The following is a 13,040-nucleotide window of genomic DNA, read 5'->3' as shown; positions in this document are numbered from 1 at the left end:
AGGACAGCATCTTTATCAGCTATAGGTACATATTCTTCTTTTCATCTTGATGATGCTGATAGATCACATCATTGCCCCAATTCCTTCTTGTTCATCATTACTTGCTTTTGGCTTGTTACAGAAAACATTTCCAGACATTTTAATATTAAAGACTCTTTGTTTCCCTCCATGCCCATTTCTTCTATGATAATGAATATAGAATCTAATACTTTTCTGTTGTTCTTCATTGACCAGAGAAAAGTAAACAACTAGATTGTGCTCAGAGCCTGTCTCATGCCTCATTAGGTGCCCAGGGGAAAGCAGAAAGGGGTAAGCAGATAGTGGCAGCATTACATGGTTCTGCAGAAACATCTGATTTATGTTCATGAGCAAGTGGTGGTCTTCAAGACATGAGCACCAAAGTCATGAGTGGTGCCATATTCATCATAAAAATGAAAGATATTTTCTTATTTGTCATGAAATAACCCATGCATGTAATTCCTTTGAGGGGGGAAGACAAATAGTTGGTTAGAACAAATTGATTTTTAAAAATCATATAATACAGTTGTCTTTCCAAAATCAGTGATTTGGTTGCCTTGGCAAAAATTAAACAAAAATGTTAACATCTGTATCTCAGAAGAGTGAAAGTTCAAATTTCCCAAGCTTAAAGTATGATCATTTTATCCTATTTTAATAGAAAAGCTTCTACACTTGGAAGACTGCATGGTTCCCTTTTCCTTAGAGCAAAATTCTTATGTTTAGAACTGTGTATCTTTAAATGATTTCACTGATGATAAGTGAGCACCATCAAACATCCTCTGATAACAGAAGGGCTGGATGGATGAAGGTAGCCTTTGTAGATCTGAGATTAAGTAAAGGATACTTTTTGGATTTATTAGACAATAATAATAGCCTTGCATTTTGCAATATTTTACCATTTACAGATGGCTTTTTCTTAATAAGCATAGCAGGTAGTCTTCAGTCTTTTTAGGGCAAGAAGACCACATCAGAAGTTAATTTATGTGGCTAGTAAGTGGGAGAAAATCCAGTTAAAATTTCAGTTTCCTATGCTAGGGTCCAATCTTGATTTCAGTTATTTATAATTGCTTTTCCAAAAGTCTGTGAGAAGTGTCCCTTGACGACAGCATCTTTGGAGTATCAAACCTAGAATTTGACTTCAAAGGCCCTAGGTTCTAATTTAGATTCTTTTGTCATAATTCAGGAAACATGCCACCTTCAATGGGTTTCATACCCAACAATCAGCAAAAAGATTTCTCAGGGGACTACAAAATGCAAAGTATCATATTAGATGCTACGGCACCAACAAGTAGGAAAAGTTGTGTCTCTCTAAGGAACTTGCAGTCAGCTTTTGGAGACAAGGTTTATTGTAAAGGTTCTATTCACATTGGCATTAGAGTATCATAAGGCAGCTGGTTCACTGCATCTTTAAAGCTGAAGTCTCTTATAGTCCTTTCCTCATTTTTTTTCTTTTTTTTTTGGTGAGAACTCAAAGTTTGGAAAATTAAAATGACTTGTAATGAGGGTTCTAAGGTAGATTGATAACAGAGGTGTGCTTAGGCTGGGGTGCTTTGGTGCTTGGTTGAATGTTTTTCTATTTTACCCTCCTGAGCTGCTCTAGAAGTTGGGCAGTAGACTGTTAATGCAGTATACTCCAAGAAGGAAAAGTCACCCATTCTAAGAAAAGCCTATGCAGGATTGGTTATCTGAGCTGTTCATTGACAGGTGTGCACTATTTAGATATGTGGAGTGGGAAAGGCTTTCCAGGGGACCAATAGGATGGATTAGCAGATCAGGGATTAGACACTATGAATGAAGTAGATGCTTTCTTCTGTTGAAAATAATTGGGAAGGAAAGCTGGGAAATCTAAATAAAGAGTGAAATCATGGTAACATATTAGAGAGATTTATTTCATAGTGGAGAGCAGAATTGATTATAGTATATGAGAAACTAAAATAAAAGAGGCCAAGCTGGAGATTATTGTTTGGTATGAATGATAATGAGGGCTTCTCTGTGGCTCAGACAGTAAAGAATCTCACTGCAATGCAGGAAACCTGGGTTTGATCCTTGGTTGGGAAAATCCCTTGGAGAAGGGAATGCTACTCATTCCAGTATTCTAGCCTGGAGAATTCCATGGGCAGAGGAGCCTGGTGGGCTACAGTCCATGGAGTCACCGAGTCAGACATGACTGAGTGACTAGCACCATGAATGATGACAGCCCAGTGGACAGGGTCATTGTGGAAATGAAAAGAAAGGTATGGGTGTGAGAACTCTTGAAGGAAGGATTGAAAAGAATTGATGACAACTTGGATTGGGGCATGAGAGAGAAAATACAGGCCAAGGAGTTTAGAAGTTTGGATTTTAATGGTGAAAACAAATGAGAAATGAAATACATGAGCATAAAGGGAGAAATTAGAAGAAGCCAATTTTGAGGGGAAAGTGATAATTTTATTGGTCTTTAGGTTGAGAGTGTAACAACTAAGTAGAAAACTTTAGATGATAGACATCTTTATTCAGTAAAGAGATCAGAGACTTGGAAATTATCTACTTTAAAAGTGGTAATTGAGATATAGCAGTGAAATTAAACACTTAGGACTGGAGTGTAGGAGAAGAGCTCTGGGAAACACCTAACTCTGTCTGGGGGAGGGAGCAGGGGAGAGAAGTCAGTACAGGTAGTCTAGACCCAAAGGATCTGGGTTGGCCTGGAAGCAGGAAAATCAAAGTGTGAGACAAGAATTCAGTTTCAAAGAGAAGGAGGTGGCTAACTTTAACAAGAGAGTAAAAATGTATTATAAAGTTTTCTGTTAAAAGAATATGAAGGAGAAATACAATAATCCTTATAGATTGAGCCCAAGAAGTCTATCCAAGTTGGTAGGAATATGTAAGTAGGAGACATTTCTAGAGCTTGGTCAGGTGGCTCACCATGTTTCCTAAAATATAAACAAATCCAAGAAAATAAACAAAACTTAAATAGATGTATAAAAAACGTTTTCACTGTTGAAAGTATCAATATCTGTTTGTTTCATTTTCATTTTTTTATGTGGTTAAATTTTCACTAAAGTTTTTTAAAAGCAGAATTCCTAAAAAGAAGGCAAAGAATTAGTGTTCTTTAATTTCTCTGGGGAATATTACCCCAAAGAAAGAACAAATACATTTTGGCAGGTAGACAAAAGGAATTTATTTTCAGAGAAGAATGATTTAGTAATTCTAATTTAGAATATTTGAAGCACAATATCTTCATTTCCTAAACCAGTTTGGAAAAAACAAAGATATTTTAAAATTAACAGAGCATTTTAAAAAAATTGGTGAGAGTAGACAGAGGTGTGAATTATAGCATTAGATGTGTAGAGAATTTAATAAGATGTTTAATAGGTTTACTGTGAACTCTTGACATTCCAAGTTAACATAATTTTCATTTTCTTTTTTACAGCTGCTATTAGAACACCCTTGGAATTACTTTTTAAAGCTTCACTTGCCTTTGAGCATCCTACTGCTTTGTACATGTCTTCATGCTTACTGTCAAATGATAGAAAAATATTTTATACATGAATTATTTAAAAAATCATAAGTTAAAAAAATGAAGTTTATTTCCTACATTTGTAAATAACTTCCTAAATGTTGTGGAATGCTTAAGACTAAAAAAACAATCTGTTAAGATTTTTAAAGATTATACTAAAAATTTTCTAAGCCCAGATACATTAAAAAAAATAGTTTGTTCCATTTTTCTGATTTATATTAGAATTATTTTGCATTGCTCATTCTTATTTTGGATGATAGAGTTGAATACATGTTATTAAGGACCTGAAATTTCTGGAATAGAGTGTGCACAGTAGATAAACAGGTCTACTACAGATTTGAACTCTGGACTCCTATGTCATATGGGAAGGTTTTGCTTCCATAAAACCATACTTTCCCCCTCTAGGATTTCTTAATTGTCTATCTCAGAGTCCACTGCATCTGTATCTTATTCTAAATGTGTGTGTGTTAGTCACTCAGTCGTGTCCGAGTCTTTGTGACCCCATGGACTGTAGCCTGCCAGGCTCCTCTGTCCATGGCATTCTCCAGGCAAGAGTACTAGAGTGGATTGCCATTCCCTTCAGGAGATCCTCCTTAATCAGGGATAGAACCCAGGCCTCCTGCATTGCAGGTAGACTCTTTACCATCTTTGCCACCAGGGAAGCCTTTCTTCTAAATGGAAAAGGTCAAAAATTGGGATATTTAGAAAAATTTTGGACAGCAATACTTCATTTGACTTGTATATAATGCCTGTGTAACAAACATATAGCAAGGTTGAAATACAATAATATCTCCTCAAACATGAGATCCCGATATAAAAACTTGAGATCAGAGGAAGTAACTTTGCAGTTCATTTTGGTAACTTAAAGATTTTTAGATTTCATTGTATGCATAGCGTGACCAGTAATTCTGGAGATACTTAGAAAAAAGACAACTGGGAGTTGGGATATTACACAGGGAAGTAAAGCTAATGGTAGAAAAGGAGCAGAACATTTTATAACAGCTAGGAAAAATAATGCAAGATTTTTCAGAAAGAAAAATGAAAGAAAAACTGGGCTTTGGAAAATCCCCCATAGCTTCCAGGAGGAAGAGAGACTACTTGGTTGAGGCCTCAATGTGCTAAGCACCTGGGGAGACCTCGGAGAGATGAGTGAGGCTGGCAGTGGGGAGATGGGAGTCCATTCTGAGTCATAACTACTACATTCCAAATGGATAACCAACAAGGACCTACTGTATAGCACATGGAACTCCACTCAATGTTATCTGGCAGCCTGAATGGGAGGGAGGTTTTGGGGGAGAATGAATGGCTGAGTCCCTTTCACTGTTCACCTGAAAGTACCACAACATTGTTAGCTGGCTATACCCCAGTACGAAATAAAAAGTTTAGAATTTGAAAAAAAAGCTAAAAAGACCATGGTCATTTAGATATAGTCACAGACAAAGAAAAAAGATATTTTGAAGTATTTGTGTTAGCTGCAACAAAGCTTAATTATCAATTTATAAGCATGTTATTAATATTGGAGAAGAGAGATGGGGAGAGAAGGAGATTCTGAAAACTTGAAGCATGCAAGTGTATAATAACTGTTATTGCTAATCGTGATGTATAAAATCCTTGGTTTTATTTAGGATGCTGTTTTCATAATTTTGTTTTACAAATGTGAAGGTATATTTTTAGCCTCCTCACGGATTTAGCTGTGACATTGTTTTCTCAACTCTGTTCTTCTCTTATGCCTTTAATTTATTGACTGTAAATTATACCACAGGAGTTTTTCTCAACCTGAGCCCTGTGGTTTGGGAGAAACTATTACGTTTCAAGAAAAATCAGGACAAATTTGTATAAAGGGATTTTAAAAGAGTAAAGCTGGACATTCCTAAAGCAATTTTGGCTGATTTCCAGTACCATAAAGTAATGCAATTTAAAATCAACATGTCTAACCTACCAGTGAACTTTCAAAATGAAAATTTCCACCTATTTGGCGATGAGACAATCTCTCTCCTCCCAAAATTCAAGCATTCTTATCTTAGAAGCTGAGATTTTCTGCTAAGAGCCTGAAGTAACCTCCTTTATTTAAGTCCTGGCATAGAAATGTGAAGATAGATACACCTTTATGTAACCCTGGGTCCCAGGATTCACCAGCGCTTGAATCTAACTGATCTCATAGCCAAGTTAATGACCACATTCCACAGCTCTGAGTCACATCTCCATATCTCTTCAAACAGCACTGAGGGATCCCCCGGGGGATATGGTCCTCAGATACAAGTATCCTGACGTTTTCTGCTTTGGTCTCCTCACCCAGAAGCTTTGTCACAGCTGCTGCTTCTAAGGGTACTTCTTTCCATGTGGCCAGCACCATCTGTCGGAGAAGGCAACGGCACCCCACTCCAGTACTCTTGCCTGGAAAATCCCATGGACAGAGGAGCCTGGTAGGCTGCAGTCCATGGGGTCACTAAGAGTCAGACACAACTGAGCGACTTCACTTTCTCTTTCACCTTCATGCATTGGAGACGGAAATGGCAACCCACTCCAGTATTCTTGCCTGGATCCCAGGGACGGGGGAGCCTGGTGGGCTGGCGTCTGTGGGGTCGCACAGAGTCGGACACGACTGAAGTGACTTAGCAGCAGCAGCAGCACCATCTGTACTCTCTTCCCCTACATGTGCTCAGGTTTCACTTAAACACCACATACACAGGGATGGCTTCCCTGTTCCTTCCCTATGACTGCGTGGAAGCTCTGTATTCTCTGCCCTCCCCTCAACACCACCATAGCTTTTTGTATTTCTTCCTTGCAGACTTGCATTCTTGTAATCATTTAAGAGATTGCTGTCTTTCTTCAATTTTAAAACATGCTCTGCCACAGACATTGTTAAAAATTTTGATAGTTCTTAGAGTTGAAAAAAAACATTTTTTTCTCCCCTGAGGGGTGGGATTGGGGGGGAGGTGGGAGGGGAATTTTTTAAAGATTCATTTTATGAATGATATATAAATATATCATATATATTTTTTAATCATGGAGAAGTTATTGAAACAATGATGTATCTTACAATTAAGGGTATTTTGCAACTTGCTTGGAATCTTTTTTGGAATGTGATTGGGTATGAATTTATTAATTACTCATCCTTTTAGTTTCTACCTTATTTGACAATGAATCCAGGGAATTTCTTTATCAAATTGTGTATTATTTATTTATAAAAAGTACTCTATAATGTTAAGGTACAAATGTCACAGTCACACCTGGCTCTTATCTTAGTTATGCTATCTGAAGTCATATGGTATGTATATAAAATTGGTATATGGTATAATATGGTATTATCTATGTTTATAATTGATTTTTTTCATTTATGAGACAGACCAAAAATTTAAAAATGTTAAAAAATGTTGGAGTGGGTATGTCTTAAAGTTGAAATACAGAAGTCATTTAAATAATTAGAGTATACGTGCAGATTGTAAATATATGTTTATGTATATATACACACCTATGTTGTTTTTTTCTTTTCTTCCTTTTGTGTTCTCATCTATAAGAAACATTCCTTTCAAGTTATTAGCACAACACCCTCAAGTAGAAAATTAGCTACCTATGGAGAGGGACCATTTATTTATTCAGCAAATAACCATTTTTAGCCACTGATCACCATATGAGAATGCTGGCATATATATACATATATATGTAAATATATGTCTATCTATCTGTGTAGTGTTAGATCACATATAGTGATGACAGGAGTTCCTGTGACAAGGAACAAATAATAATAAATAATAACATACAATAATAATAAGTAGACAAAATGATTACATTATGCAGCAAGTGCTTAAACAGAGACAAATATGTAGCTGAAAGTAGCTGAAAGAGTGTGACTGACTTCCTGGAGGAGAAAAGGAACTTTACAGAATGGGTAGCTTGAAGATATACCTAAATGAATGAGTAATTATTTACTAAATTCATACTCAACACAGTTCCAAAAGCAAATTGCAAAATACATAAAACGCAACAAAATAAGCAATAAAAGATAATTCTGTATGGTTAGAAAATAAAGTTCAAATAATAAAAGGGAACCGGAGGAAGGAAACTCTGAATGCAAAATCATTTACTACACAGTTGCCCATTTACTACACAGTTGCCCATTCTCTGTGTGTGTGTGTGTCTGACTCTTTGTGACCCCATGGACTGTAGCCCGCTAGGCTCCTCTGTCCATGGAATTTTCCAGGCAAGAATACTCAGTGTGTTGCCATTTCCTCCTGCAGCGGATCTTCCCAGGTCAGGGATTGAACCCACATGTTTCCTGCATCGGCAGGCAGATTCTTTACCATCTGAGCCACCAGAGAAGCTACCTACATGATTAAGTATTATAAAATTCTAATGTATACCTATGTGTAAACTGGGAATCGTGGAATGGTAAGACGATCTTTTCAATAACAAATCCAGTGGTTGTATGCAGAATGGAGGGCGAGTTGGGGCAGAGTGCAAGACTAGGTGTAGAGAAGCCAAGGAAACCTACTGGGAAGCCCTTGGGATAGGTGTGTATGGCTAGTGGCGAAGGTGCTGTCCAGTTAGGGGATAGATTTTGGTTCCAGTTGATCAGGACTGTTTTCACTTGTGCTTTGTTTTCCCCTCAAATGTCATACTTTTGTGTTGTTGTTGTTCAATAGATGTTGCCAGGGGGACCACAGATCTGATATTTTAATATCTTGTACATTATATTTTGGGCTATAACCTCAAGGACTATACTCAAAACAGAGTATGGTATATTGTGTTCATTTGGTGACATGCTTGGGAGAGGTAAAATTTCTCAAGGTTTTGTCAACTCTGAATTTGTACCAGAAGATCTTGAATTTGCTTTTGATCCCCTGAAAAGAGATGACTAATTTGACTTAGCTTCTGAAATTATGAGGTGTGCACACCTTCCTATTCTAATTGCTAAGAAGTTATGATTTGCTGACGTGTAAATTTTCAGTTATAATTTCACTTTTAATAACTTGTTCTGACCTAAGCAGACACCTCTCAAGAGAAAGGAAAATATAGATACTCACTGTCAGGAGTGTACAACAAGCAACATAATGTGATTTCAGATCAGGAGATTCACCACAAAAATTGGTTCATGCATCTCAAGGTGGGACAGGCCTAAAAGGAGTCGGGTTAAAAGTCCCACATAGTTCCTCTGAAAGGTGATTTTTCTAGTCATCCACCCTTCTCCTCAGCATTCTGCCTCTGCTCCTTGTTGATACTTTCCTTTATAAATGTAAGTGTGCCTATACTGAATATAAATTGTGAAAAAGTTATATGAGTTTAAAGTATTAATGATTTGTTAGGCCATTATTTTGAAACAGCCAAAAAAAAAAAAAGATCATTATGAAAGAAAAATAGAATCACACAGAAATTTTATGACAAAAGTGCCTCTGTTTAATGATTTGTAAAAGAAATAGGAAGCATTTTCAGTGAAAACTGCTAATTATTTTGGTTTTCCATAATGAAAACCTGTGATGATGTTTAAATGTCTCTGTTCATTAGTTTACTCTGTTACACTGGTACATTTGTTTGCTTTGTCTATTTTCTCACTTTTCTGCATCAAATAAGAGCAGTATCATGATAAGTTTAAAGTTTTTGCGAAGTGATGGCAATAATGTCTTGACTATGAGAACTGATGACTTAAACTTGTGTTACTTCAGAATGAGAAGGACGTCATCTTTTAATCTGGTATTTCATTTATCATCATGTATCTTGGAAGATGTTTCTTTATTCTGCTTTGTCAGAAACATCCACAAATCAAATAACTATTGATATACTCTTGGTGACTTATGTCTAGAAATACATTTTAAAGGTTACTGAAGAAATTAACCTTGGTAACAATTGTTTTTGCCATGCTAATGGCTCTTAAGGAATGATTTAATTGTACATGTCTTTGGAAGGCTTCTCAATGACATTGCTGGTCAAACAGGAAAAGGGACAAGGTTCTAAGGTCAAACACCAGAAACAGCATGTTCCTGTCATGCTCCGAGTTCAAGAATTTTTGGAGCCCAGCTTTTTCTTAAATTTGATTAGAATAGGGATTGTGAATTTATGGACCTTCTTCCACACCCCCTCCCCCTTTGCCTGTTGTCTGCTTTGCCTTTGCTTATGCTGACTTACTGCTTCCTCATTTCTCCTCATATGCCCTTCAGCATGTGGCAGAGGTGTGCAAGAGTGTTTATAGCTAGGCTCATACACTTCCTGCCTGTGTCACTGCTACAGATTTAGGTGTGCTGATTCATCTTTTACCTAGAGTGCAAGGCTCTGCACCTGTCCAACTAGGTCTGTCTGCCCTCATCGGCATCTTCTCAGCCCTCACCCTAGTGCAAATCAGGTGTGTGCGTGCCGTCTGATGCAGTGTCACAGTGGGTAGACCCTCATCTGCCTTGGAGGGTGTACCAGCCAGGTAATCCTGTGGTCTCAGGCTTCTGACCTTGTTTCTTAGTTTAGAAAGTTGCATTGACTCTATGGTGTTTATTCTAAAATTTGTGGACAAAGAAAAGTCCTCCTTCTCATCAGGTCCTTGGAGAAATGGCAATACTAGCAATCATGGAAAAATAAAATTAGATAGTAAATTCCTCTGAAATTGGCTAGATAAAAATAGAGATGGAATACTGAATACCTATTTTGTTCTGTGCTTTTTCGTAGAAGTCTTGTTGCAGAAGCTCCTTTATGTTTGTTGTCTGTCTCTGCACTTTGCCACCCTCTTTGCTGGATGGCTCACCCCTCACATTTACTAGGCTGCTTGCTGTTTTACACATTTGGCATCATCCCAGTTTAGGCTGTCTCTGGGAGGGCAGGAATCCCTCAGAAGAAATGGAGTAGCCATCATGGTCAACAAAAGAGTCTGAAATGCAGTACTTGGATGCAATCTCAAAAATGACAGAATGATCTCTGTTTGTTTCCAAGGCAAACCATTCAATATCACAGTAATCCAGGTCTATGCCCCAACCAGTAACGTTGAAGAAGCTGAAGTTGAACGGTTCTGTGAAGACCTACAAGACCTTTTAGAACTAACACCCAAAAAAGATGTCCTTTTCATTATAGGGCACTGGAATGCAAAAGTAGGAAGTCAAGAAACACCTGGAGTAACAGGCAAATTTGGCCTAGGAATATGGAATGAAGCAGGGCAAAGGCTAATAGAATTTTGCCAAGAGAACGCACTGGTCATAGCAAACACCCTCTTCCAACAACACAAGAGAAGACTCTACACATGGATATCACCAGATGGTCAACACTGAAATCAGATTGATTATATTCTTTGCAGCCAAAGATGGAGAAGCTCTATACAGTCAGCAAAAACAAGACTGGGAGCTGACTGTGGCTCAGATCATGAACTCCTTATTGCCAAATTCAGACTTAAATTGAAGAAAGTAGGGAAAGCCACTAGACTATTCATGTATGACCTATGTCAAATCCCTTATGATTATACAGTGGAAGTGAGAAATAGATTTAAGGGCCTAGATCTGATAGATAGAGTGCCTGATGAACTATGGACATTGTACAGGAGACAGGGATCAAGACCATCCCCATGGAAAAGAAATGCAAAAAAGCAAAATGGCTGTCTGGGGAGGCCTTACAAATAGCTGTGAAAAGAAGAGAAGTGAAAGCAAAGGAGAAGAGGAAAGATATAAGCATCTGAATGCAGAGTTCCAAAGAATAGCAAGAAGAGATAAGAAAGCCTTCTTCAGCGATCAATGCAAAGAAATAGAGGAAAACAACAGAATGGGAAAGACTAGAGATCTCTTCAAGAAAATTAGAGCTACCAAGGGAACATTTCATGCAAAGATGGGCTCAATGAAGGACAGAAAAGGTATGGACCTAAAAGAAGCAGAAGATATTAAGAAGAGGTGGCAAGAATACACAGAAGAACTGTACAAAAAAGATCTTCACGACCCAGATAATCACGATGGTGTGATCACTCACCTAGAGCCAGACATCCTGGAATGTGAAGTCAAGTGGGCCTTAGAAAGCATCACTACCAACAAAGCTGGTGGAGGTGATGGAATTTCAGTTGAGCTATTTCAAACCCTGGAAGATGATGCTGTGAAAATGCTGCACTCAATATGCCAGCAAATTTGGAAATCTCAGCAGTGGCCACAGGACTGGAAAAGGTCAGTTTCATTCCAATCCCAAAGAAAGGCAATGCCAAAGAATGCTCACACAATTGCACTCATCTCACATGCTGGTAAGTTAATGCTCAAAATTCTCCAAGCCAGGCTTCAGCAATACGTGAACAGTGAACTTCCAGATGTTCAAGCTGGTTTTAGAAAAGGCAGAGGAACCAGAGATCAAATTGCCAACATCTGTTGGATCATGGAAAAAGCAAGAGAGTTCCAGAAAAACATCTATTTCTGCTTTATTTACTAGGCCAAAACCTTTGACTGTGTGGATCACAATAAACTGTGGAAAATTCTGAAAGAGATGGGAATCCCAGACCACCTGACCTGCGTCTTGAGAAATCTGTATGCAGGTCAGGAAGCAACAGTTAGAACTGGACATGGAACAACAGACTGGTTCCAAATAGGAAAAGGAGTACGTCGAGGCTGTATATTGTCACCATGCTTATTTAACTTCTATGCAGAGTACATCATGAGAAACGCTGGGCTGGAAGAAGCACAAGCTGGAATCAAGATTGCCAGGAGAAATATCAGTCACCTCAGATATGCAGATGACACCACCCTTATGGCAGAAAGTGAAGAGGAACTAAAAAGCCTCTTGATGAAAGTGAAAGAGGAGAGTGACAAAGTTGGCTTTAAGCTCAACATTCAGAAAATGAAGATCATGGCATCTGGTCCCATCACTTCATAGGAAATAGATGGAGAAACAGTGGAAACAGTGTCAGGCTTTATATTTGGGGGCTCCAAAATCACTGCAAATGGTGACTGCAGCCATGAGATTAAAAGACGCTTACTCCTTGTAAGGAAAGTTATAACCAACCTAGATAGCATATTGAAAAGCAGAGACATTACTTTGCCAAAAAAGTTTTGTCTAGTCAAGGCTATGGTTTTTCCAGTGGTCATGTATAGATGTTGAGAGTTGGACTGTGAAGAAAGCTGAGCGCTGGAGAATTGATGCTTTTGAACTGTGGTGTTGGAGAAGACTCTTGAGAGTCCCTTGGACTGCAAGGAGATCCAACCAGTCCATTCAGAAGGAGATCATCCCTGAGATTTCTTTGGAAGGAATGATGCTAATGCTGAAACTCCAGTACTTTGGCCACCTCATGCGAAGAGTTGACTCATTGGAAAAGACTCTGATGCTGGGAGGGATTGGGGGCCTGAGGAGAAGGGGACGACCGAGGATGAGATGGCTGGATGGCATCACGGACTTGATGGATGTGAGTCTGAGTGAACTCTGGGAGATGGTGATGGACAGGGAGGCCTGGCGTGCTGCGATTCATGGGGTCGCAAAGCGTCGGACACGACTGAGTGACTGAACTGTCTAACTGACTGGGAGGGCCTGAGATTTCTGTAGGTACGATGGCAATGCAAGTGTTAAGGAATGAAAAGAAATGGCTGCAAGTGTT

This window comes from Ovis canadensis, chromosome 2 (assembly GCF_042477335.2).
Source record: "Ovis canadensis isolate MfBH-ARS-UI-01 breed Bighorn chromosome 2, ARS-UI_OviCan_v2, whole genome shotgun sequence".
Classification (NCBI taxonomy): domain Eukaryota; kingdom Metazoa; phylum Chordata; class Mammalia; order Artiodactyla; family Bovidae; genus Ovis; species Ovis canadensis.
This window is presented reverse-complemented; position numbering follows the sequence as displayed.